This window comes from Leptonychotes weddellii, chromosome 4, assembly GCF_054177405.1.
Source record: "Leptonychotes weddellii isolate Sample4059 chromosome 4, ASM5417740v2, whole genome shotgun sequence".
Classification (NCBI taxonomy): Eukaryota; Metazoa; Chordata; class Mammalia; order Carnivora; family Phocidae; genus Leptonychotes; species Leptonychotes weddellii.
This window is the reverse complement of record NC_138372.1, coordinates 107,473,997-107,499,338: the sequence shown is the minus strand read 5'-3', so window position 1 is coordinate 107,499,338 and position 25,342 is coordinate 107,473,997. Positions and strand designations below refer to the sequence as shown.

Sequence of the window (25,342 nt, the reverse complement as noted above, 5' to 3'; positions counted from 1 at the left end):
ACCCCACCCCCCCCAGTAAAATAGGCCAGCAGGGAAAGCTGCCTGTGGCCTAGCTTAACCCTTCCCTGCTCCTCACCTCAATAAGATGCTGGGAAAGATCAGAAGAATTCAAGCACTACTTGCTGACTGGAAGAAAACAGCCAAAGGGGGGAAAAAAAGACTGATTCCAATGTCACTCCCCACCCCCAAGCTTTCTTCTCCCAAAGAGGCTTCTGTTCGCAGAAATTAAAGGGCTCTGATAGCAGATCACAAATTCAGGACAGAAAAGCTTCACTATGCAGCTAGAGACCGTATTGTCGGGAACCCGACGTTGGACACTTTTTTTTGCTTATGAACTTTTGGAGACCATTCGAATAAAAGACTATTTGTTCCTGGACAAACACTCACCAGCAAAGAAGCCTTTAAGAGGAGGGGACATTTTTGTTTTGCATTTTCTCTTTATAAAAAAGAGAGAGAGAGAGACTTACTCTACTTGTTTTTCAGATAAAAGAAGCGAATTTGTTTACTCTTGCTGGGGACTCATGTTTACAAGTTCCTATGCCATTGTGGTAAAAAGAAATGCTATTTTTAAAAAATAAAAAGCCACACAAGATTTCATATGTAGGGTTCTTCTTCCTGCCTCCCCACTTTCATTTTACATATGGCTGTGAGTATACAAGCCAAGTCAAAGCTCACGAGGTAACTCTCTTTTCTATCTTTCCCGGACTCCTTTCAGAAAAAAGGCCATACCTGAACTTGAAAAGCAATCTCTTCTCAAAGTTCAGTGAAATCCTAGCCTCAAAAGTCCCACCCCAGATTTGCTCCTTTTTGAAAAACCCAACTCCTGGCAGATGTGAACACATAGCCTAGGTTTTCAATGCCCCATTCCTTGCAGTATTCATCTTCCCTGTATCCATGGAACGTTTCTGAAATCAAGCTAGCAAGATGTTGAATAATGTCCTTTTAAAAGAGGGTGTGCCCTAACTGGGTCACTAACTGTGTGACTAATCACGGTTGCCTGTAACCACAGAGACCGTGGCTTCAACCTGACTTGATCATTTGTAAACCACAAAATGACCCAGCCATCTGCAGGGGCTGCTGGCTCTGGGAGCTTGTAGATCTTCCCAGGCCTGCTCCCTCGTCAGCCCAAGTGGAATGGGAGCCGCCCTCAGCTTGGAGCCCCTGGGCATTTGCAGCAATCAGAACGGATCTGACCAGCTCCAACCTTCGCTTATTCAAGTCTTTACCCGCTCCAGTCTCAGCAAGCAATTGCAACAGTTGCTCTCTGCTCTGAATTCCATTTAGCAATTCTGAGTGCAGAAGAGAAAAAGAAGGGGCCTGGAATAAATTTGTTTCCAAGAAAAAACAAAAAACAGAAACAGAAAAGGAGAAGGTAACAAGAAAGAAAACTTCCTCCAACTTAGTCTGGGGTCCTTGGTTGTGTCTATCATGGATTCATGCATTGCACTAAAACTTAATCAAATCCATACATCCTTCCCCAAGCGGTATAGCAATGTAAGGAATATGGGGACAAGAGCATCTTTGCCAAGGGTCCCTTGACGACGTGTCCTAAGTTAGGAGCACCCAGGCAGGGATCAGCGGCCTCAGGCCAGCAAAGGAAGAGCGTTAACCCCTTCCCTTCCGGCCACCCAAATCATAATTTTTGCAGGCCTGCTGTGCTAAAAAATACCACTTAGGAGGAAGAAGTTTATTTATAAATGAGGGAAACGATTGCTCTTAGTCGCAGGGGAAGATCTGTTCTCACTACCTCTCACCACAAAGCCCCCACCCCAACTGTCTGGAAATAAGGTTATTTTTTCCTAAGAGTCAAGGCAAAGTTAGTGGAAGGTACACCGCGTGCTAAGCAACGTCTCAGCCCCGCCCCCTTACCTGTGTTCCTTTCAGCCGCCCCACCCCCCACCCCTGCCCGCCCCAGCAAGCCCTCAAGTAGAAACCCACCCTTTTTTTCTTATCACATTAATTCAATAGGGCAAGTGCTACCGTCTGGGGTTGGGGAAGACGAGGTTTTCACCAAAAGGACGGGCGGGAGCAACAAATGGGAGGGAAACGGGCAACGCTTGTGAAATCCCAAACCGGACTGGTAAGAACAACATCATAAATTATAGATCCCTCGAGCCGCCTCTGGCCTGTCACGGCGTGATCCGTCTCCCTGGACTTGCCCGGCGGCGGGCGACACTGTGGTCCGCGAGCGCGGGTCGCCGGGGCCTGCGTTGCTCCCCCTGCCCGGCCGGGTCCCAGCGCTCCCCTCACCCCACCCCCCGGGGCGGCCTGGTCTGGGACCCCGGGGACAGCTCGGAGCTCCGCGCTGCGGGACGCGCCAGCTGCGGGGACCGGGACCCACCCCCCCCTTCCCCTGGCCGGCCGAGCACAGGCTCGCCATTGTTCCCGTCTCCGCCCCCCCCCCCCCCGCGGGAGCACCCAGTGCCGGGCTCCGCGGTCCGAGCGGGGCCGAGGCAGGGGACACCAGGGGCGCGCGTGGACGGCTCGGGGTGCGCCTTCGCGGGCGGCGTGGCTGGGGGCCCCCCAGAGCAGCGTGCGACATCTGCGCAAGAGCGCGGGGGCGGGAGGGGAGTCGTCACACTCAGGACGCCCATCTGGACTGGCTTTCCTCCCGTGCCAGACGCGAGGAGGGAGAAGTCAACGTTAAACGCCGCGGCGGGGGCTGCGGCGAGCGCGCAAAGCCTCGGCCCCCGCGCCGCGCCCTGCGCCCAGCTCGGCCCGCAGGCCACTGCAGCCCCACCTTGCCCTTTGTCTTTCCTCCCGAGCAGATGTGCGGTGACCCCCTGGTATTATTCGTGCTGTCGAGATTAAAGGAGCCTCCGCCCTGTTTAGAAACTGCAACTCTTGTCCCCCCCACCCCCACCCTCAGCAACCCCACCTATTGTTTTGTTTTTGTTTTGTTTTTTGGCAGCGAGTCAACCGCTCATCATAAGGTGGGCAAACCCCTCGGTTCACATTTAAATATGTTTGTGTGCCAAATTGGCCTGCTGTTCCGCCCTTTTAGCTACTGTAACCGCACCACAGAAACAATGAATTACCAGATTAAAGTCACCGAAAACCGGCTCATCCTGCAGATGTTGTCTGCTGAAGGCTGCCTACTGACGAACGTGTAAGGGTCTGTGTGTGTGTGTGTGTGTGTGCGCGCGCGCGTGTAAAGCCAAAGCCAACAGCCTCATATTTGTTTTTTGGTAATTTGTTTTCAGTATGCCCCCCCCCCCTTATTTAATGATGAAAGGTCGATTATGAGACGCAGAAACAAGCCACCTTCTCTGGCAAGCCCGCACTCCCAGAAATGAATGGGAGAGCTGGGGTTTCTCATGGGGCAGAGACAAGGGAACTCCAAATCAAGCTGAATTGTGTGTGAGTCAGGCCCTGGAGAAACTGTGGGCAGAGGAAATGTGAGTGGTGGTTTCCTGGATTTCTTCTGCAGGAAGAAACCAGCGGTGGGAGGGAGGGCAGTGAAGGGAAGGGGCCAGGGAGGCGGAGCAGGGGACAGAGGAGCGCCCGGAGGGAGGGAGAAGGGCCTCCTGGCGGCGGGGGAAGGGCAGGGTGGATCTGGAGGAGGCTGGGCTGCCTTTGTGTTGTCAGGGTGGGCAGGGGCTGGGCCTGGCGAGGGCCCTGAGTGTGAGAGCCCTGAGTGTGCCCCGCCAGGTAACACGAGGCACCTGTGCGCGAAAATGCAGCGCGCATTAGCAGTATCATTATTTAGCATGAGAGCATTACAAAGATAATTACTGCCAGTTAGAAAAGCAGAGGACAGAGGGAATTGAAACCCCAGACCCCCTGGCTTATCAAACTGCCAGGGTTCGGAGGGCTGCCTCTCACAGAGCTGCGCGGACGGGAGGTCTGGGAGGGCTGCCCGAGCCAGAGCTGCGGGCTTCTTTCTTTTCCAGGTCTCATCCTGGCTCCAGGGTCAAATTAGGGTCAGAGATAAAATGTCAGAGGTCATCACTAACATTTTCTGATATCCCAAGCAATCCTCTGTGGAATCCAGAACTCATCCTTTTTATCTGGAATTAAATGCGTCCAATAAAGGAGAGCAGGGACTTTGGTCTTCAAATAATAATAATAATAAGCGCAACAGTGAACAATGGTTGAGCTCTTTTATGTGTCAGACACCATGGAAACACTTGAATGACTTCTTTCCTTCAATCTTCACAGCCTTAAAAGGAGGTCATGGTTATTTACAGCCATTTGACAGATGAGTAAACTGAGGCTCAGAGAGGGTCCAGGAGAGGGCACAAAGTTACTCAGCATTTTGTGGCTCTCGCCTGCTGCCTATAGGTGCTAAAAGACTGACAGAGGGCAAAGAAAATGGAACACGTACATTCTGGTTACTTGTGGCCAATAGAGACCCTTCCGCAAAGCTTGAGTTTTAGTACATAAATGCTAGTTTCCCAAACATACATACCGCTCTCTACCCATATCATCGTCAGGGTCAGAAGTAAATCTCACAGGAGTAAATGTTATGGTTTCCGGAAAACAAGGTATTTTGTTTCCGGAAAACAAGGTTTTTTTTTTTTTTTTAAACTGCCTTCTTTTATAGGTGGGTAATGTAACTAATGAAAAACATTTCATAAATTTGTTCATTAAAAAGTTTGCGCTCAATACACGCAGCTAACTATATGGACAATAATAAGGTAAACAGTTGAAGAATCAAAATTGGCTTTACGATTGAGTCTCAGAGAGGCCAATAAACTCACCTCCCAACTGCTGACCTAATTTTTTTTTATGACATTGTAGTGAATGAAATCAATGTGGACATTTAATTTCAAGTATACATGTTGAATTTATACCATCAGATGATGATGCCAAACTGAAGCATTATTGTTATTAATATTGACAATAATTATTAGTAACAGTTGCTAACATGAACTAGGCTATTATTATATGTCAAATATTGCACCAAATGCTAAATGTTCATCAGGTCACTTAATCCTTACAAAGAAAGCCCTGGCTTCCATTCCTTCGTCCCCAGTCTCCTCTCCACACTGTAGCCAGAGAGCTCTTTTTAAAATGTAAACAAGGTTAGGGGCGCCTGGGTGGCTCAGTCAGTTAGGCGTCTGCCTTCAGCTCAGATCACTGGTACAGCGCTGAGTCAAGCCCCCCCGGTCTGGGCCCTGGAGCCACAGGTCAGTCAGTGTCCCTGCTCAGCAGGAAGCCTGCTTCTCCCTCTCCCTCTGCCACTCCCCCTGCTTGTGCTCTCTCTCTCTCTCAATCTTTTTTAAAAAACAAAAATAAAATGTGAATGAGGTTTTTAAAAAAAGGCTTTTTTAATTTAATAAAGAAAAGGGGCGCCTGGCTGGCTCAGTCAGTAGAGCATGCAACTTTGGATCTCAGGATCGTGAGTTCAGGCCCCACGTTGGGCATGGAGCCTACTTAAAAAAAATAAATAGTAAATGTAAACAAGGTCAAGTCCTGTCCTTGGTTAAAGTCTTCCAGTGGCTTCCCAAGTGCTCAGGAAAACTCCAACTGCTTTCCTTTGGCCGACAAGCCAACACCTGGACCTGCCTACTGCCTGTTTACTCCAGTAACCCACATCACTGTCTTCCATCCATCAGTCAGGCCTGTCCAGTCAAGATCAAAGACATTCTCACCTCAGGGCCTTTGCACATGTTTCTCCCTCTGCCTGGAATATCCAGCCTTTGCCTGGCTAATATTTTTTTCACAATGTCTCCATATCATGGAGACCTTCCTTCAAACGAATCAAACCACCCTAGCACTCTATTTTCCTGCATAGCACTTAAAATCATGGAAAATTACTTCTGTTTGCTTACTTGTTCATTTCCTTCCCTGAGCCGTTAAGAGCCAGCAGGACAGGGACACACATTCGGCATTGCTCTCCAATGTGTCCTTGATGTCTAGCGCTCCTGACACACACAGTATTTGTTAATAAATAGAAGAGCACTCAGAGAGGTAGATACTGTTCTTATCCTCACTTTATAAATGAAGAAACTGAGGTGCCAGGGTGTTAACTTCCCAAAAGGATCTGGAATGGGGCAATAACTATTTCAAATCACTAGCTTTGACTGAATCCAAGGGCAAACTGACAAACACACATGATCGTGAAGAAAGGTTAAAATCAAATGGAATTCTATAGAAAATGAACTTATCTTGGGGCACCTGGGTGGTGCAGTCGGTTAAGTGACCAGCTGTTGGTTTCTGCTCAGGTTGTGATCTCAGGGTCGTGGAATCGGGCCCCACAGTCAGCGCGGAGTCTGCTTGAGACTCTCTCTCCCTCTCCCTTGCCCCCCCCCCACTTTGCGCATGCTTTCTCTCTCTCAAATCAATCAATCAATCTTTTTTTTTAGCAAATGAACTTATCTTGTGAACAATTTAAATTTACAGAAGGGTAATGTTTCCAAATACACCAGAGATTAATATATCATCTTGCACATTTATTCTAGCCACACGGGTTAAACATTAAAGTGTTTGGTGACTTCAGAATATTTCTGATTTTTTTTAAAGTTTCCAAAGTATTTGAGCATTTTAAACTATGTTTCTTCAAAGAGTACAAATGCTGATGGGCATTCCATCCAGGCATTTCTGCTCTTACCTAAGGATATCAGCAGAATGTGGTTTTATTGCACAATTATAGGAGTCAAATGTAGCCACAAACCCCGTGACCTCTTCTTCTAGGACTTCTAAATAACTCATAAGCAGCCCTCCCCCAAGGGAAGGGTGAAATACAAATAAGTGAAGAGGCCCCGTTTTCAACCTTAAATTGCTGGAGTCCCTTCCAAATCAAGGATTCACTGTTTCCAGACAGTAAGCAGACAGCTTTTTCGTAACAAGAAAAACGTCATCGGTCTTATCTTTGTGTTGCTTTCACAGCTTAGATAAACCCGATGTCCTACCGAGGAAATGCAACAGGGTTTCCAGTAAAGGCTCTATGTATGGTGCGGATGGAGTAGCTTCCCTTCAGAGAATTGAAGTTTTCTGTTTCCTTCCGGTGGGAACCATAGATGCTGTGTAAGAAAATCCAGGAATTCAATTCACACAGAACAAAACACAACAACCCCAGGGGGAGGGGGAGATTTTCCTGAAATATATGAGTTTCCCTGGTTTCACATGACACTGTGTATGGTCTATAATTCATGACCACAGGGGGCTGAAAATTGTCATTTCCTGGCCCCTCCAATGGTGGTTTTCCAGTGAGGAGAACATTCTGACTAACCAATGCTACTTTTTTTAATCTTGAGTCTTCACGCTGGTGGAAGAAAGCCTACTTCTACTTATCAGGGGATGGGACGAGAAGGTGGGCTGCAGAGAAACGACGTAGCCTCAGTCTTGTAATCAATCATCCCCGCCTGTTGTGAGGGTTTTAACAATAAAACCTACCCACACTGACCGGCATTGATACGCATCCTCACCATGTCACTTAGAGCATAAATGAGACATCTACCTACCTATCCGATGGCTTTTTGAATATAAATATGCAGACCCAATTGAGATTTTGAGAACTTTGTAACATCCAAACTTGATTGTGAAAACAGAGGCAAAAAAGATTTTATGCGCTTTTGATGTTTTTTAGTACACAATTGTATTTCCACTGGTTCACTTAGTCTTTCATAAGTTGAAGTGGGGGGGAAAGCGGGGTTTGGGGGGTAGAGTGTTTGAATCTTGACTTCTTTGTAACGTTTATTTGCTGTTCTACTTAAATGAGGTTGAAGTTCACCAGAGTAAGAAAAGTGAACCTTCAGTTTGCCCCGGTTTCAGGTACATCCGTCATTTCTTCTCTTGTGTGTGGTTGTTGTAAAAATGATCTCTACGCAGAGGCATCAGGTCCCCTTCAGGAAGGCACAACTTAGCGGACCGATGAGATCAGCTGTCTGTAGAAATAGTAACTCTAAGGGACAGTCAGTTAATGCACAGCTTACAGAAATTTAAGAACCCCAATCCCACAGTGGTAAACCTACATTCTCAGGTCACCAAATGGGAATTTGGGTGGACCATAGTGAGTGAATGAAGTGAACCAATCTCAAGGAGGTCTTACAGAGCTGAAATGATCAGCTTGGGAACTTCTAAGAAGGGAGTTGATCCAGAAATCACACTTTCTCCCCAGTGTTGTTGGGGGTAAGGGGAGGAGAATGGAACCGCCAATGAATAACCGTGAGTAACGTTATTATGCACTCTGGAATATAACTCCCTAAAATAGAGATGGAAGGTGGAGGTTTTAATGAACAGAAGTCAGCAGCCACCAGTCTTGTAGGGATTCTTGACCATTTGGCCGATACATCTTGCATTAAATATGAATTAACTGGACTTATGGTTAACATGTCAGTTTCTTGTAGGTTTTTTTTTTAAGATTTTATTTATTTATTTGAGAGAGAGAGCACAAGCAGGGGGAGTGACAGGCAGAGAGAGAGGGAGAAACAGGCTCTCTGCTGAGCAGGGAGCCCGATTTGGGGCTCAATCCCATGACCCTGGGATCATGACCTGAGCTGAAGGCAGATGCTCAACTGACTGAGCCACCCAGGTGCCCCAGTTTCTTGTAGGTTTTGATTAAGCAAGAGGGTTCTAAGTCAAACATTTCCAGCTGCCCTAACTAATCATTTCTTACCCTGAGAAGCCCAGGACCAGACTGGGGACTCAGCTTGGTAGTGCCCCTTGGGAAACCAGCCTGTCTGGCCAGCTAGCCCCCTCAAGGACATGTCCAGCTTCACTTCTCTCTAACAGAAATAAAGCATTGTGAGCCCATGAGAGGGAAGACCAACATCCAATTTTTTTTTTTAATTTTTTTTTTTTTTTTTTTATTTGAGACAGAGAATGAGAGAGAGAGCACATGAGAGGGGGGAGGGTCAGAGGGAGAAACAGACTCCCCGCCGAGCCAGGAGCCCGATGCGGGACTCGATCCAGGGACTCCAGGATCATGACCTGAGCCGAAGGCAGTCGCTCAACCAACTGAGCCACCCAGGTGCCCCAACATCCAATTTTTTTTTACATGATTCGTAACTATTAATCAAAAAGCTATTAGCTTTCAATATAGTCCTGAAAATAGATACCCAGGGCACCTGGGTGGCTCAGTTGGTTAAGTGTCCGACTCTTGATTTCAGTTCAGGTCATGATCTCAGGGTGCTCAGGGCCATGGGATAGAGCCCCAAGTCAGGCTCCATGCTGAGCATGGAGCCCCGCTTGGAATTCTCTCTCTCCCTTGCCCTCTGCCCCCTCCCTGCTCACGTGCCCCTGTATGCACTCTCTCTCTCTCTCTCAAGAAAGAAAGAATAAGAAAATAGACACCAGCATCAGAGTTTCTAGGGATCTTCCCTCCAGGAATAAATGTTTGAAGAAGGCTCTTCTTGAATGGCTATAACTATTTCTAGTGGGGCAAGAAGCCCAGAATATTTTCCACAGGAATTAAAGGAAATTTCAGGTTGACTATTACAAGGTATCCTCAGAAAGTAAGGCCTCTTAGGAAGTGGAAGAATGAATGAACACAGTGGCACTCAGGGAGAAATGAGGGATCCCTCTGTGTCCTGGGGAGAATACTTGTTCTCAGGATATTTTTCACTGTGGAGGAAAGCCACGCATGATGTGGTCATGACAAGCAGCCTGGAGACAATTAAGCCAGGTTTTCAGAGAACATCCTGGCCCCATCCACGTTGTGTTTGCCTCAAAGCTTTCCTCATCAGCATCGAGTTACTCAGGTGATCCTGCAATTTACCTGAAGGCATTAGAGGAGTAATGTAAAAATCTAGAAGAATTGAGCTCATCAAGTGATAAGTAACATAACTCTGCAAGCCTATTAGAGGGGAAAATTGAAAAGATTGCAGCCAATTATCAATAAGACAGGTGAACATGAGCTGTCTAGGAGAAGCGTCTGGACTGGGAAACAGATTGCCAATATGAAAATGCTCAGGGCCGAAGTGGCCACCTGGCAGCCCTGGGGACAAATCCAGCCAGGCCAGGAGAGGATGTGTTTTGATAGGCCACAGGGATTTAAAAAAAAAAAAAGTAAGCTAACATAAAACCAAGTTGTTGTGTTTGTTGTTGTTGTTGTTTTACATTTAGAAAAATCTGTATGTTTACCTTCTCTGTCTCACACTTGCAAACAAAATTCTTCATTTTAGTTTAAGTCCTCTAACCCAGGTCAGAAAGAGCAGGATTAAGTGATTGCTCTTATGGAAACTGCCCAGTGTTTTGCTTTTAGGAAAAAGAAACCACCATACTTCCTGGAAGAGAACCAGGCTGCAGGTGAGACAGGCAGGAGCCCCGGGCACAAAATTTAAGGAGGCACTCACTGTCCAGCTAGCAGGCCAGTGCAGGGGTGGCACCTGAGAGGAAGGGCCTCCTTAAATTTTGCACTTGCTTCACCCTCATTCTGACCCACAAGTAATCACTGGGCAGTTGGGAGGGAGACAGAATGGTAGATAAAATGAAGGCTCTTTTGTTAAAATGAAATCAAAAAAGTGTTGGGCTTCCCATTTTTATTATATTTTAGAATTCAAATTATAAAACTCTAAATTGTAATCCCCCTGACTACCTGGCAGGAGTTAGGCATTTACTCCATCACCTCATCTAAGAACACACTCTTAGAAGCCTTTAGAAGCTTCTCTCAGTACTGCAATCTGTGGTTTAATAAGGTTGTTTCTTGCCACTATTGAAACCAGTCTGCATGCTCTAGGCTCCCCGTACCTGTGGAATAGCTGAGCAATATCTTCTTTAACCTTTAGTTTTTAAAAAACTTCTTGTGGTCACCGCTTAGCTTTTCTCAACCCCTTTCACCTTTTCTTATCAAACCCCTTTTCCTTGCGTCATTGAGATTATACGTTTCTAGACTTTCCATCTGTCATACACCCAACAGTGGTCCCACCTGGAGTTTAAAAAAAAATTGTCCTGGGGTGCCTGGGTGGCTCAGTTGGTTGAGCATCTGCCTTCGGTTGAGATCATGGTCCCGGGGTCCTGTGATGGAGTCCCACATCCCGCTCCCTGTTCAGTGGGGAGCCTGCTTCTCCCTCTCCCTCTGCCCTGCTCATGCTCTCTCTCTTGCTTGCACTCCCTCTCAAGTAAATAAAATCTTTTAAAAAAAAAAATTGGGTGCCTGGGTGGCTCAGATGGTTAAGCGTCTGCCTTCGGCTCAGGTCATGATCCCAGAGTCCTGGGATCGAGTCCCGCATCGGGCTCCCTGCTCAGCGGGGAGCCTGCTTCTCCCTCTGCCTCTCTCTCTCTGTCTCTTATGAATAAATAAAATCTTTAAAAAAAAAAAATTGTCCCTATTCCACAAAGATCTTTCTTTCAGCAAGTGTGGGTTTCGGTGTCTATAGCATATACCAGAAATAATGGAGGCTGGTCCTTTAGGAGAAACACTGTATACATTCTTTGGGCCAAGAAGCTCTGATGGTTGTGCTCTCTGAGCAAAAAAGCCCAAAACTGTACCTTCTCTGTAGGCCCCTTGCCTTATACCACAGCACGTGGTTCTGTTACCTGGGCCGATCCTCCCAGGGGAAGGAGTCTAACCGGAAGGAAACCGTCTGCAGGGCTGGTTAGTGGCTATGAGGTGGCCTGACAAGAGCGCACGTCTCAACATGGACGCTCTGCACTAGATGCGAACAAACCCAGTCAGAGACCTCTGAGGCAACTGCAGCGTGAAAAAGAAACAACAGTGCGGTAAGCAGAGATGGAAAGAGGCCCAGAGAAGAAAACAAACAGAAGGCACAGAGGCATGGAAGTTGGGAGGCAGGAAAAGCCGTGAGTTAATAGTCTGGAGGTGGAGGGAAGGCGGAGAAGAGAAAGCATAGCCGGCGGTGACAGGAGAAAAGGGGACGAAGAGGGTCTGGGAGCCGCCTGGGTTGTGTTTGTCTGCGAGTACCCAGGGCCCTTGCTGCGCGGGGACTGTCCTTGGAGCACCTCTGCTCCCGGCATTCAGGGCTTTGCTTGTGTAGGGCGTGGCCTGAACCTGGCTCCGCCTCCGCGCCCCGCCCAGGACTGGCCAATCACAGCATCGCATATCCCGGGCTGCGGAGCCGGGGGCCAGCGTGGGTCTGAGACCCAAACCAGCTCAACCCAGAGCCCCCGCAGGAACGGGCTTCCAGAACTGTTACAGTCACTCCTGGCAAAGAGAAGTTCTCTGTGCTGCAGTTGCGAAGCTTACATCCCCAGGAGCCCACTATATGGAGAAAGCCCCAAAGGGAAGTCAGGCCCGAGAAAAGCAGAGCCAAGGGCTAGAGGGAGAGAGCCCGATGCATGAAAGTGAGGCCCACGTCTAGGCCTCAGTGATACAGTAGAAGGCATCATAATGGGGTGCCTGCGGAGCGTGTATCATAGGGCACTTGCTTCAGAGGACAATGGCATAATTGGGTACAGCTTGGGAAGATCAGCCCTCATTATTTCTAGTATCTACTATATAAACCTAACACAATACTCGCCACAAGAAAGAAGCTTGGAATACAATTGCTTCTTTGCAAGGGATAGTTACCATTATGAGGACAGGATACACTCATTATCATCCAGCAGAGTCCCAGCTCAGACTCTCAGGGCAAAGTCACACACTTTCAAAAGTACCCTTGAAAATACCTTAGAAAATTGCCACGTTGCAAAGTCCAATACCTCCAGATTTTCCTCCCTTCTGGACACATCACAGCTTCTTTAACAAAGTACCAACTGGGGCCGTGCGTTTACATGTGGGCACTTGTAGAGAATTCATCTCTTTAAATGCCAGAGTGACAGAGATCCTACCACGAAGGCACATGGCAATGGAGACCCACAGAGGGAATGACAGACTTCTTTTTTTTTTTTAAGATTTTATTTATTTGCCAGAGAGAGAGAGAGAGCACAAGCAGGGGGAGCGGCAGGCAGAGTGCCGATCCCAGGACCCCAGGATCATGACCTGAGCCGAAGGCAGACGCTTAATGACTGAGCCACCCAAGTGTCCCGAGAATGACAGAGTTCGGACCCCCATCTCAGCCCTGTAGGGGTGTAGCTGGGGGTCCGAACTCTGTCATTCTCGGGACATTTGAGTGGTCCAGCAGACGACACTGTCTGAACTATTACATTGCTATTCTGCTGCCCCAAAATCTTTGGGGGTGGGTGCTGACTTATTGCCAACTCACTGAGGCAAATACACGTATGACATTTATACTGTAATATTACCATCAATTCTGGCTAAGCGATCACTATCAAGTCACAGACAACGTGGATCAGTACCCACTGTTATCAACTGCCAGGTCAATCTATCTGGAAAATACTTTGACATTTGGACTATCTTTTCCCCAGCAGATTAGGAAAGTTAAAAGAGGTTATTTCCAGAAAGTAAACTTTGTGGTCATAATTTTAATAGAGTCCTTGGATACTTCATAGCATATGAATCTAGCAAGCCAAAGTTTGGCTTTCCCAAGGAAACTGTAATGGTCAATGATAAGATCAGCACCAGTCTCATTTCCTCCCTTCCCACCGTTGATCTGACAGAGTGAGCGCTTTTGTGGGAGCCCTGCCCCGGGGTAAAGTATAGCAGAAATGCCCACCATCAAGACACACAGGAAGTGGAGGTGTATCCTCACAGGAGGAAATCTGATTCAGTTAGCACCGATTTTACTCACTGAACCCAGACAGGAGAGAAACTTGATATGGTTTGAGAGGGTGCAAGAGGTCCTAGAAAAACCAAGTCCACAGAGTAGGGGTGGGGGATGGGGTGGAAGGAAGGAAGGAAGGAGCGTGGAAGGAAGGAAGGAGCGTGGAAGAAGGAGCAAAAGTCACTGAAAGCAAATATCCCAATCAGCTTTCAGGAGCCACACCTGCCACCTGGGGCAATGAGGGGGTGGGGCAGTGCGTGGAGCCAGGGAACGTCTTGGCAGGTCAGAAATAATCTGCCAGAGGCATGGGATCCTATTAACTATTGGTTCTGGGTCTCTCTCAGAACACCTCCTTCCTTCCAATGGACAGCAGGAGAGTATCATGGTTAAGAGTTCAGGATCTGAGTCAGATAAATCTGGATTCAGATATGGACTGTCACCTGGCTGTTTTATGCCTGAGAGCAAGCCATTCCGCCTCGGTCTCCTCATCAGTGAAGGTGACAATACAACTATCGATCTCAGGGGATTATCCAACACAATGGATGAAAAGTGTCTGGCAGGTAGAAAATGTTCAGGAAATATTAGTTGCTGCTGTGATGTCTTCTCTCCCATCCTTAATTATTTATGCAGTGCCTGTGCCTAACTGATGTGTGTATAGATTATTGACAAAGCACCATTCTCCTCTGGGCAGCTTGAGACTGTATAGGATGCTTAGGATGTCACTTTGATCTTGTATGTGTTTATAGTCAGCAGAAATTAATTCACACACTAGATTTGTCAGTCACCCGTAGGCTCCAAGGCCCCACTGAGGAAAGAGCTGGAGCCACAGAAGAAAGAAACATTCAATGTCAAAACGTGAATTTGGATCTTCACCAAAGTGGACTCTTATTCAAATGAGGTAGCACAAGATGAGGAACTTCTTGGAACGGTCTCCCTTGACAATCAGGTAGAAGCTTTGGTTTTTACCTTCCAGAAAAGAAGTTGTGAGAAACAGGCCTTTGCGAGGACCCCAAATTCACACTGGAAAGAAAACATCTGGAATACCACTCCATAACGGGCCCTGTCACACACCAACTTGTGAGAAGTGCTTACTTGTCTTTGCAATTTCACTATTTCCATCCGAAGGTGGGTTTTCCCACTGCTTGTGCCACGAGGGGACTTAAACTGTGCTGGTTGTTTTAGAAGAACAATGGGGCATCCTTTGGTGATGTGAGTATCACCTATATTTTCTGCTGAATTACCCAATAAGGAGATTTAAATTCATGGAATCATCTCTTCATCTTTGGAAAATAAACTGGTTAAGAAAGCAGCTCCGGTCATATTCATTACCGTTTAAAACAGAGCTTCCCCACCCCCCATTTCATCACGCCATAATTAATTTCGTGGCTCAGGTACAGGAAGAGATTTAAAGCCATGTTTATAAAATGAATTAGCCTCTCCCCCATCTTATTTAGAGTTCTCTGTTGTGAATATACTCAAATTGTAATGGAGAGGCAATTTATGAGAAAGCTCTCTGGTATCCTTGATTCTGTATCCTCTAGAGGATTTATTATTTAGTTCTTCTCTTCCCTTGGGGCCAGAAGAGAGACCATATGGCTGAAAAGATGGAGGCTTTGCCACTTTTTGTTAAAAAGGACTTGTTCTTCAAACATCACATTTGGGATATTTTGGTGAGGCTCAACAGTGGGGGCCAGGGAGAAATGAGGTGGCTAGGGCGGGCGGAGTGGGGTGCGTCCAGAACTCATCAGTATGCATGCAGGTGCCTGTGAACGTGCTTGCAGGTGCAATCTTCAGTTCTAAGTGTGTGAGGCCACACGCAGGCGTGGGGCTGGAGAGACCTCGTTCCAGTCCTGCCTCCGCTCGTATCTTGCCCTTGATCCTGGGACAATCAAGCCTTCCCTGCTTTCTCGGCAGTAAGATGAGGCGGTTGGAACAAACACGTTTTAAGGTCTCTTCCGGTCTCTTCCAGCTATGAAATTCCATATTTACCAGTTTACCAATTTACCAGTTGTAAAACTCTTCCTTGTTTCAACATGTCTTTGCGGTTTGGGTAGTCGATTACATACATACATACACATCTTTAAAATTGTAACTCTTTGCCTGTGTTGAGCCAGAGCACCATCAACAGAAAACAGGCTTACGCTAGTTATTAGAGTTGCACTGACCAGTAGGGCAGACATTAGTCCCATGTGGCTATTTACATTAAACCTTATTCTTCCATCACACCAGCCACATTTCTAGGGCTGCATGGCCACGCGTGGCTAGCGGCAACAATGTAGGAGAGCACAGACATAGAACGTTTCCATCATCACAGAACTCTCTGTTGGAAGGTGCTGTAATGAGAAGGAAAATCGTTTCTTTTATTTTTAAAAAAATTTTTATGTAAGCCCTACACCCAACGTGGGGCTCGAACTCACAACCCTGAGATCAAGAGTCACATGCTTCACTGACTGAGCCTGCCGGGCGGGGGCCCCAGAAAGAAAATCATTTCTAAGTAAGGGTTGAGCTCAGGTGCCCAAGACTGGCTACTATCCCCTGGGGGAATTCTTCCTCCTTATCCCAGGTTGATCAATCATGACCTCCAGAGCCAGTCCCATAAGCAAATAGTCATTTGGAGGCAGAATTTAAGGCATCCCAAAGGCCTGCTTAAAAACACCTCCGCCACGAGCTTGTCATGGGGTTTCCCCACCCACTCTAACTCACTTCTCTCCCTCCCTCCCACCCCTGCCAACTTCCTCCTCTCTCTGCAGACCGCTGGTATGTTGTGCCCCTGATGTAACAACTCAGGGAAGCAGGAGTTGGAGAGACAAAAATACAGCATGTCCCTCCATTCAAATGCGCCATTGTTTATAGGGCATAATATTGCTTGTTTTGGGTTTTAACTTTTTACTTATCATTTTAGATGTTCAGATGAGTTGCCAAAATAAGACAAGAATTCCTGCAGCCTCCTCATACAGCTTCCCCTGTGCTAACATCTTACATAACCATCATGCAATTATCAAAACAAAGAAATTAACGTTAGTATAATTCTATTTGCTAAATGGCAGACTTTGTTTGGATCTCACCAGTTTTTTCACTAATTCCTTTTTCTAGTCTAGACCCAATCCAGCATGCCACATTGCACTTGCTTGTCACGTCTCCTTGTCTCCTGCTGTCAGTGACAGTTCCTCAGTCCCTCCTTGTCCCTCATGAGCTTGACATTTTTTTAAAGATTTTACTTCTTTATTTTAGAGAGGCGGGGAGGGGTAGAAGAAGAGAGAGAGAATCCCAAGCAGACTCTGCGCTGAGCTCAGAGGCGGACGCAGGGCTCGATCTCAGGACCCTGAGATCATGACCTGAGCCAAAATCGGGAGTTGGATGCTTAACCGACTGAGCCACTCAGGCGCCCCATAAGCTTGACACTTTTGAAGAGTGCTTGTCAGTAATGTTGTGGAATGCTCCTCAGTTTGGCTTTACCTGATGTTTTCTCATGATTAGATGGCAAATCCTGCATTATTGGGAAGGCAGGCTACATCAGGGGTAAGGTATCCTTCACAGTGTGTCCTGTCAGGAGGTATAGAGTTCTCTCTGGCATAGCGATGACTGTAGCAAGTCCAGCTCCTGAGAGAGCAAAGTCAACAGCCCTGGTTCTCTCTACCCCACGACTCAGTCAATGGCGTCAAGGTGGGAGCTGAACTGGGAGACAAGAACCCTGGGGTCTTCACTGGATAGATTCTGTGATGGAATCTGGAGGGGCTATTCCTTTTTCTCTCACCCTCCAGAAATTCTCTGAGATTCCCAATTTCTTTTTAAATGAGTTTCTTTTCTGCTTAAATCAACCCCACCGTGCTTACAACTAAGAATGCTCATGGATGGAGAAACTGGAACCAGAGGTGGCTAGAGGAAACAAACTTTGAGGTATTGGGGGACATCTGGGATTGGTTATTAGGCCTAGTTGGGGAAGATTAGCAGGGGGGGACAAAGTTCAGGTAAGGATGTGACTCTGTCAGGTCCTACAGCATGGTGGCAAAATGGTTCATTGATCGTGACCTGTAGTCCTCCGAATAAGGCCCCCATTTATAGCAGGCTTCAGGGGACCCTGTAACTGCTGCCAAATGGCATGGAAAACATAAGGAACTCAAGACCCAAGAGTGGGGTGGGATCAGTATCTCTACAGGGGATGGGCAATTTAAAAAAGCTCAAATATGTAAATTCTCGGCCCAAAGCATAGTCAGAAAATGTGAGATTTGTATGACTGTTAAAATAAACTCTCATTTCTTGCAGCCATATGTCTTGAGGAAGCCAAAAGCCAAACTCAAAGTTGGATCCTGCAGGCCGATGAACTCCATTGCCAGTTGAATTCACAGCCCACTACATCTTTGTACAAAATTTAGAGCATTGATTAGGAGAAAGTAAAAGCCTAGGAGTTGGACTGCGGATCTGGGGAGGGTCCAACAGGCTCTGGGGACTAAGCTCCCGCAGCTCCTCCCTGAACCCACCGCAAAGGCCATGGTGGTCCATCTTCCCTTCTCTAACCATCTTTACCTTGTGGAAGAGCCCCAGGCACTCCATCTGACCCCAAACTGTCCTCGTGCTCCTCAGTTACAACACACTTAGACTTCTAGTTAGCTTCTCAACTAGAGAAAGTCCCGGGATGTTCTGGAAGGTCAAGTCTAATACCAAACCTGAGCAGAAAAGACTTACACACCAAAATAAATAATTTCTTTTAGCACAAACTTGGCAAATAGATATGGGGATGTATTCTGATGAGCCATACCTAGGAGAGAAGTACATATTTGTAGACTGGACTGAATTTGATTATAGGTCTATTTTCCAGAGAGTCTGGATTCGCTGAGTTAGCTCAGGCAGCTGGGGACAGTTTCAGTTGTTTATCTGTTTAGTTGACTGAAGTCTGTAATTGTTCATAGTCCCTGAGATGCCAAAAATTTGTTGATAAAATGTAGTTGAAGGAATCCAAAGACTTGGAGTTTGGGGAGAGAGGAATGTTGAGAGAAGATTGATTGCAAGTGATAAAGTCAAACACATTCCCTCAAACCTTACCTCATCTTCAAAGAGGGCCCCAAGAAGACACCCCCTTCGTCAAACATGGACAAATGCGTGGATGAAGTAAGGGGCCACTGTTTTTGTGTGACACCAGGGTTGCCATTCTCTATAGGCTGGGCTGCTGGTGGTCTTAGAAAACACCTACTCCTTGAGAACACCCAGAACACCCCTGAAGCCTTCTAGTCAGAGAGGCAATTTTGGGGAGGGAGGTAAGAAACAGAGTTTTGACCAAAATCCTATCCCACAAGATTCCGTGGCATCTCTAACCCTTCCCCCATTGCTAAGTGTGTCACCTCATCAGCTAGTGGGATCCTCACTTTGGTTCTCCCTTGGAAATGAATTAAAGGCGGCTCCGAGGGTCAGAGAATCTGATGGGAGTCCCTGATGCATGCTGACGGTCCCTAGCAGGGAGTAAATCAAAAACTATGCTTTATCTCCGGGAGAATTACAGAGCTAAGTTTTTTCACCAGAGACATCAGGGGTTGTATAGTACATCAATCAGCCAGCGTCCCTATTTGTTGCTTCTGACTAAAGATGCTCATTGGTAAAGGAATTGAAACCAGAACTGGTTATAGGCAACAGACCTCAGGGTGATGTAGAGGATAGGTTTTGGGGAACCCATGATAGTGGATTATCTTACGGTGAATAAGGTGGTTGTTCTAATGATTTTATTTATTTGACAGAGAGAGACACAGCGAGAGAGGGAACACAAGCAGGGGGAGTGGGAGAGGGAGAAGCAGGCTTCCCGCGGAGCAGGGAGCCCAATGCAGGGCTTGATCCCAGGAGCCTGGGATCGTGACCTGAGCCAAAGGCAGACGCTTACTGACTGAGCCACCCAGGCGCCTCTAAATCTTTTTTTTTTAAGATTTCTTCTTATTATTTATTTATTTGAGAGAGAGAATGAGAGAGCACGAGACGGGGGAGGGTCAAGGGGGAGAAGCAGACCCCCCTGTCGAGCAGGGAGCCCGATGCGGGACTCGATCCTGGGACTCCAGGATCATGACCTGAGCCGAAGGCAGTCGCTTAACCAACTGAGCCACCCAGGCAGCCCTAAGGGGGTTGTTCTAATTGCCACTGCTCTTCCACATGGCGTCTCTCTCCTGAAATAAATCAACACAGCCCCTGGTACTTTCAATGCCGGCACTGACTTTAAAAAGTGTGTACTTCTTTCTCCACCGCCACAAATGGAGAACAGCCGACGTTTGTTTTTGCCTGGTTGGGTGGCAGTCTCTCGTACCTCTTCATCATCTTGCTTCAGGGCTGTGCCAAAGGGTCACTGGTCATCTCTCTTTCCCAAAAGATACCACACCGATCTACTGCACTGATAACATTATAAAAGCTTTTTTTTAAGATCTTATGTATTTGAGAGAGAAAGAGAAAGAGAGAGAGCATGAGCGGGGGGAAGAGGTAGAAGCAAGCTCCCCCCTGAGCAGGGAGCCCTACGTGGGGCTCGATCCCAGGACCCCGGGATCACGACCTGAGCTGAAGTCAGACGCCCCAACCGACTGAGCCACCCAGGCATCCATCAATAACATCATCATAATAAAACTTGGAGAGCAGAAAATAGCAGGGGCCAAGGATGTCTTGGTAAGATCTGTGAAAGCCAAAGGTAGCCGATGTATCACCCGAAAATGAAGGCCACATCAGTGACATCTCTGGGAGGTCCATTAGGGTATGAAGGGCTATCTTCTCAAAAGCGAAGAATGAATTGGTGCACCTCACAGCCCCTAAGAAAGAAGCACAATGCTTTGTGAGTTTCTTTGGAGTGTGGAGGCAACATACGTGACATTTGGCAGTGCCACTCCCCCGCACACAGGTGACTTGAAAGGCTAGTCGCCGGAAGTAGGGGCCAGCTCGTCCCCGACTAGCTGGTCTGCAGCAGCTACTGCCCTTCCCCTTGAGCCTTATGACAGCAGATCCGGTGGTTCCAAAGTGTCTGTCGCAGATGAGGATGCTGTTTGGAGCCTTTGCTGGGCTCCCTGTAAAATCACAGTGGGGGCCTCCGGGTTTTAGAAGCAAAGCCACAACTTCTTGGCAAGAATGATTTCTCTTTTGAGAAACAGGCATTGCTGCTGGACTCTGATGGATGTTGAAACGCTCAGCATGGAACACCAGGAAAGCCAGAACTGCCCATCATCAGGTCGGTTTTATCTCGTCCTCCTGGCCATAATTCAGCCATTCCCAGAAGCACCCATCATTCAGGCTGAACAGATCCTGAAGGCACAAGAAAATTGTACGAGCAGATGGCTCACACTCCCGCTCTGCATCCTCCTATTATAGTATGACCCTTCCCTAACCCACACCTGGCCTTCGTGGACAGTTCTCCCAATCAGTTGACTGAAAGTGAAAAAAATCGATCTGTGTGTAGATGGTTTTGCAGAATCTGCTGGTGCCAGCCAGAAATAGGCTCAGGGGTGGCCTTGAAAGCCGGTTAAGAAAAGAAATGTTCCCAATCAATATAACCTTGGCTGTTCTCATTCTCTATTTTGCCTCAAAGGAGAGAGGAGCTGAGGTCAGTCTCTATGGGTAGTGGTTAATTGTTGGGCTATCTGGTAAGGAAAGAGTAAAGCATAAGATTTACGGGTTGGTGACCAGATTAGGGAAAGAAGAGGGTTTGGCCTCTAAGAATAAGCATCAAGAGTGCCTAACCCACAGCCCCTTGTGGTGGAGGAGGCTTTCATTAATAAGGTGGACGTGATGATTTATTTTCTGGGCATCAGTCAACCACTATCCCCAGCAACTGAGTGTTCACTCAGTAGGTTCATGAGGTGAGGGGCCACGGCGGGGGGAAAGAGAAGCTAAGCATGGGCTCAAAAACATGGGCATGTTCTCAGCTGGCTGAGTACCCAACTTTTCTGCAGCAGCGATTTACCCCAAGTGTCAGCGTGGTGCCATACCCACAAGGAGCAGGCAGCCTCTTTGTAGCTGGTTAATCACATGGGATTTTTTCCGTAATTGAAGAGGTAGTAATTCATCCTCCCTGGAATAAACACTTATTGTGGATTTGGATTACATTTGCTTTCCTTCCTCCAGAGCTTCCTCCTACATGACCCACACAGGCTTATTAATCGTCATGGTATCTCCCGCTCACATAAAGTTACTTCTCCCCAAAGCACATACTTCTGGCTGGAAGAAGACAGCCAATGAGCTCATGTCCACGAGATTCACCAATTTTACCAGGCAGCCCATTTCTCTGAAGCAGATGCCCTTGTGGAACAGCAGAATGACCTATTGAAGACTAGTTCTAGCAACGGTAGAAGTAGAAAAAAATATCTTGCTCTTAAATTGAACCAAATGACACTGCTAATCTACAACCATTTTTGACCTACAAAAATGATGAGTTCATGCCATTCAACCTCATGGTTTGGGGTACACAGAATGTGCTGAACTAGCAATCGAAACGTGGTGTTCTTTCATGTGTGAGCAGGGTGGACATGAGAATGGTATGACCTCATGATCACTGGCAATCGTTTTGTCTTCCAATCCCACAGCACTGGCCTTTGTCTAGAGGTCTTAAGAAGCACAGAAAGAATGTTTCCTCCAGGTGAGGTAGTAATAGTTCCATTGTATTTGAAGCTGAGACTCACACCTGCACATTTCATGACTCTCCTGCCTTTGGATGAAGAGGCAAAAAAACCAAAAGTATGTGTGTGTGTGTGTGTGTGTGTGTGTGTGTGGTGTGGTGATGGGGGTGTTATGGATTCTGAAGTAACTGATCCGCTTATAAAGAGGAAATGGAGTTACTGCTCTACAATGGGACAGAGAGGAGCGTGGGTGGGACCCAGGAAGTCCCCTGGGGTGCCTCATAGGACAGCAATGTTCTTGGAATCTGGAGTTCTGAGTCTCAGTAAGTATTCTTTTATGAGCCAAAATTGGTTGCTTTAAATTGTAACTAAGAACTCTGCCACATTGGGCTGGACCTCAGGTCCATAGCTGTAAAACGTAAGTAAGGAACTTGGCCACCTGTAAGGTAATGGTTAAGGACACAGACCTACATAGGAGAGAGTTCTTAATTCAAGTCCTGGCTCTGCCTACTTCCTCTTTGGGGCATCTTAGGCAGGTTACTTGACATTTCTGATCTCTCTCCTCATCTATAAAATAGACATGACAATAATAACACCCATATCAGGGCTTTTATGGGAATTAAATGAGAGAATCTACATAAAATGTATATAGCTAGGATTACTGATGGTAGCTATCATTATGCTCTTCTGAGTTGATATGAGTCTTAAGGAAGAATATCTAAAATTATACAGTGTTAGTTATTATTTAGGACGTATCTGCCCTTTCCTTTATTTGATGATGACTTCCACTGGATTTTCTCTGGGAGGAGGGACCTTTGTGTGCTGTTGGAAGGAGTACAGGATGAGAGTTAGTGCACCTGAGTGTTAATACCTTTCTCACTGTGTGGCCTGGGGATGGTGGTCAGGTTTCTCATCTGCGACTTAAGTGGGTTAGACTTGGTTTCCTCCAGTTTTTTCCAGGTCCAACATGCTCAGGGTGTAGAGAGAAACCACAGGCTGCACTCCTCCTGGATGCTCATATCTTGAGTATGTCCTGTAATGGAGTAGTTGGGAGGCATTGGATAAAATAGAAATGTATTCAGATCCCGATTTTTCCTAGCATGAGACCTAATGACAGTTCTCCTTATACATTTCAGTGAAAAGGATCAGAACTTTCAAATGAGTTAAGACATAGCCAATGCTTAGAACAACTTTGGGACAACCACGTAAGTATAAACTATGACACCACACTCTTCCTAGGTGTGTGGAGTTCAAAAGATGTTCCAAGGTATTTGTTCCCTTTAAAAAATAGGATGTGAGGGGCACCTGGGTGGCTCAGTCAGTTAAACATCTGCCTTCAGCTCAGCTCATGATCTCAGGGTCCTGGGATCAAGCCCCGCACTGGGCTCCCTGCTCAGCGGGGAGGAGCCTTCTTCTCCCTCTCTCTTTGTTGCTCTCCCTGCTTGTGCTCTCTCGCTCTTTCTGTCAAATAAGTCAATAAAATAATAAAAAAATTTAAAAAATAGGATGTGAAACTGACTCGGAAAAAATGACCCAGTCTTTACAGAATAGGCCAGATTTGAGTAGTTTATGGACTATATTAAACAAATAACTTGAGGAGAAAGGAAAAGATTTAGTAATCTCCAGAATGTTGAAAGAGGAGTAATTACTGGGGACATGATATCATTACTGTCAATGTTTTGTCCTTAATTCTGAAAGTTCTGTGGATTTTTTTCCTCTCATTATGTTTCCTAACTAAATTTCAAAGTGTTGACTAAACAAAAGATTCTAAAGAGAAAGGCCCAGCAAGGAGTGTATTTTTAATACTTTTAAGTAATTACATCTCTGCAAATTAAAACTCTTATCTTCCTTTCAAGTATACTGACATAGCCATAAGAGAGTATCCTGAAGTGCATTGCAAATGTTAGATCTAATAAAAAAAAGCAGAGATGTCTTGAATGAGGGACCCTCTAATTTAGACAATGAAACTTTCATAGGATTCTGGGGGAAAATGTTTTCTAAAGCAATAAACTGGCCTTGTTCGCAGATGATCACCTGTGGGGTGGGGGTGTAGAATAAGAAACCGTATCAAGAGTTTAGCAAGTGGGGCGCCTGGGTGGCTCAGTTGGTTAAGCGACTGCCTTCGGCTCAGGTCATGATCCTGGAGTCCCGGGATCGAGTCCCGCATCGGGCTCCCTGCTCGGCGGGGAGTCTGCTTCTCCCTCTGACCTTCTTCCCTCTCGTGCTCTCTGTTTCTCATTCTCTCTCTCAAATAAATAAATAAAATCTTTTTTAATAAAATAAAAAAGAGTTTAGCAAGGTCATTTGTGTGATCAACCTACTAATGTAGCAGTTTTTAATAAATAACCAACTAGAAATTTTAATGAAAAATTAAATAAAATCTTTTGTTCATACTAGCAAAAAAAACCTAGGAATCTGTCTACAAATTAACCAAGAATCCTGAAGTCTCTTGTGGAGAAATCTGAATTTGATGAAGAACATAGTCAATGATCTAAAAAGTGGGGAGACAGTCCATTCTCTTAGAGGGACAACTTAATAGCTTAAGTGTGTCAGTGTTTCTAAATTAACCCATGCAATCATAATCATGATTAGACATTGAATTTTTGAGAAACTTAAAATTACATTAACATGCATATGGAAAAATAAAGCATCTAAATCCATCTCGAAAATACAAGAGAAAGGATTTTTCACACTAGAAAATAAAATATACCATAAAGCCACAGTAATAAAAGAAAAGTGTGATATTGGTACAAGAACAAAGAAGCTAATGGAATATTACACACACACACACACACACAGGAACTTAATATTTGACAGTGGTGGTACGACAAACCACTGGGAAAAGGGTGGAATTTCTAGCAGCTAGTATTGGGAATACCGGTTCACTTCGGAGAAAAATAACTTTGCATTTTCACGTACAGCCCTTACAAAGGTGACATCCAGATGGGTAAACACCTAAACGTGAAAGGTAAAACTACAAAGTCAAGACAACCTAGGATAAGACTTTTCTGCTAAGGCTTGAGGGCAGACTTTCTAAATAAAATCAAATTAACCAGAAAAAGGCAACTCCGATAGAAAAATAAGAAAAGGAGCTGAACAGGTTTCATTTACAAAATGAAACCAAAAAGTCTAATAAACATGAAGAGATGCTCAAACTCATTGAACTGCAAATAAAACCACAGGGCAGAAATTTACACCTGGCAACAATTAGAAAGACAATGGCAAATGTTGGTGAGGACTGGAGACAGAGGGACATTCATTCATGGT

General features: G+C 46.2%; 2 long non-coding RNA genes across 5 annotated transcripts in view; one reads left to right on the top strand and one right to left on the bottom strand.

The window, feature by feature from the left end:
* LOC115939538 (uncharacterized) overlaps window positions 1-3,290 on the bottom strand; it is a 47,024-nt gene extending 43,734 nt beyond the window's left edge. For 2 of the 4 annotated variants that reach the window (XR_014144186.1, XR_014144189.1), the window contains exon 1: window positions 77-1,892. This is a non-coding gene — a long non-coding RNA (uncharacterized LOC115939538). Of the gene's footprint in view, window positions 1-76; window positions 1,893-2,740; window positions 2,831-3,038 lie in introns of those variants that run through there. The other 2 variants (XR_014144188.1, XR_014144190.1) reach the window with 2 other exon arrangements.
* Window positions 2,865-7,075, top strand: LOC145720907 (uncharacterized). Its single transcript, XR_014144192.1, has 2 exons — window positions 2,865-3,109; window positions 6,835-7,075. It is a non-coding gene; the product is annotated as an uncharacterized LOC145720907 (long non-coding RNA).
* The last annotated feature ends 18,267 nt before the right edge of the window (window positions 7,076-25,342 follow it).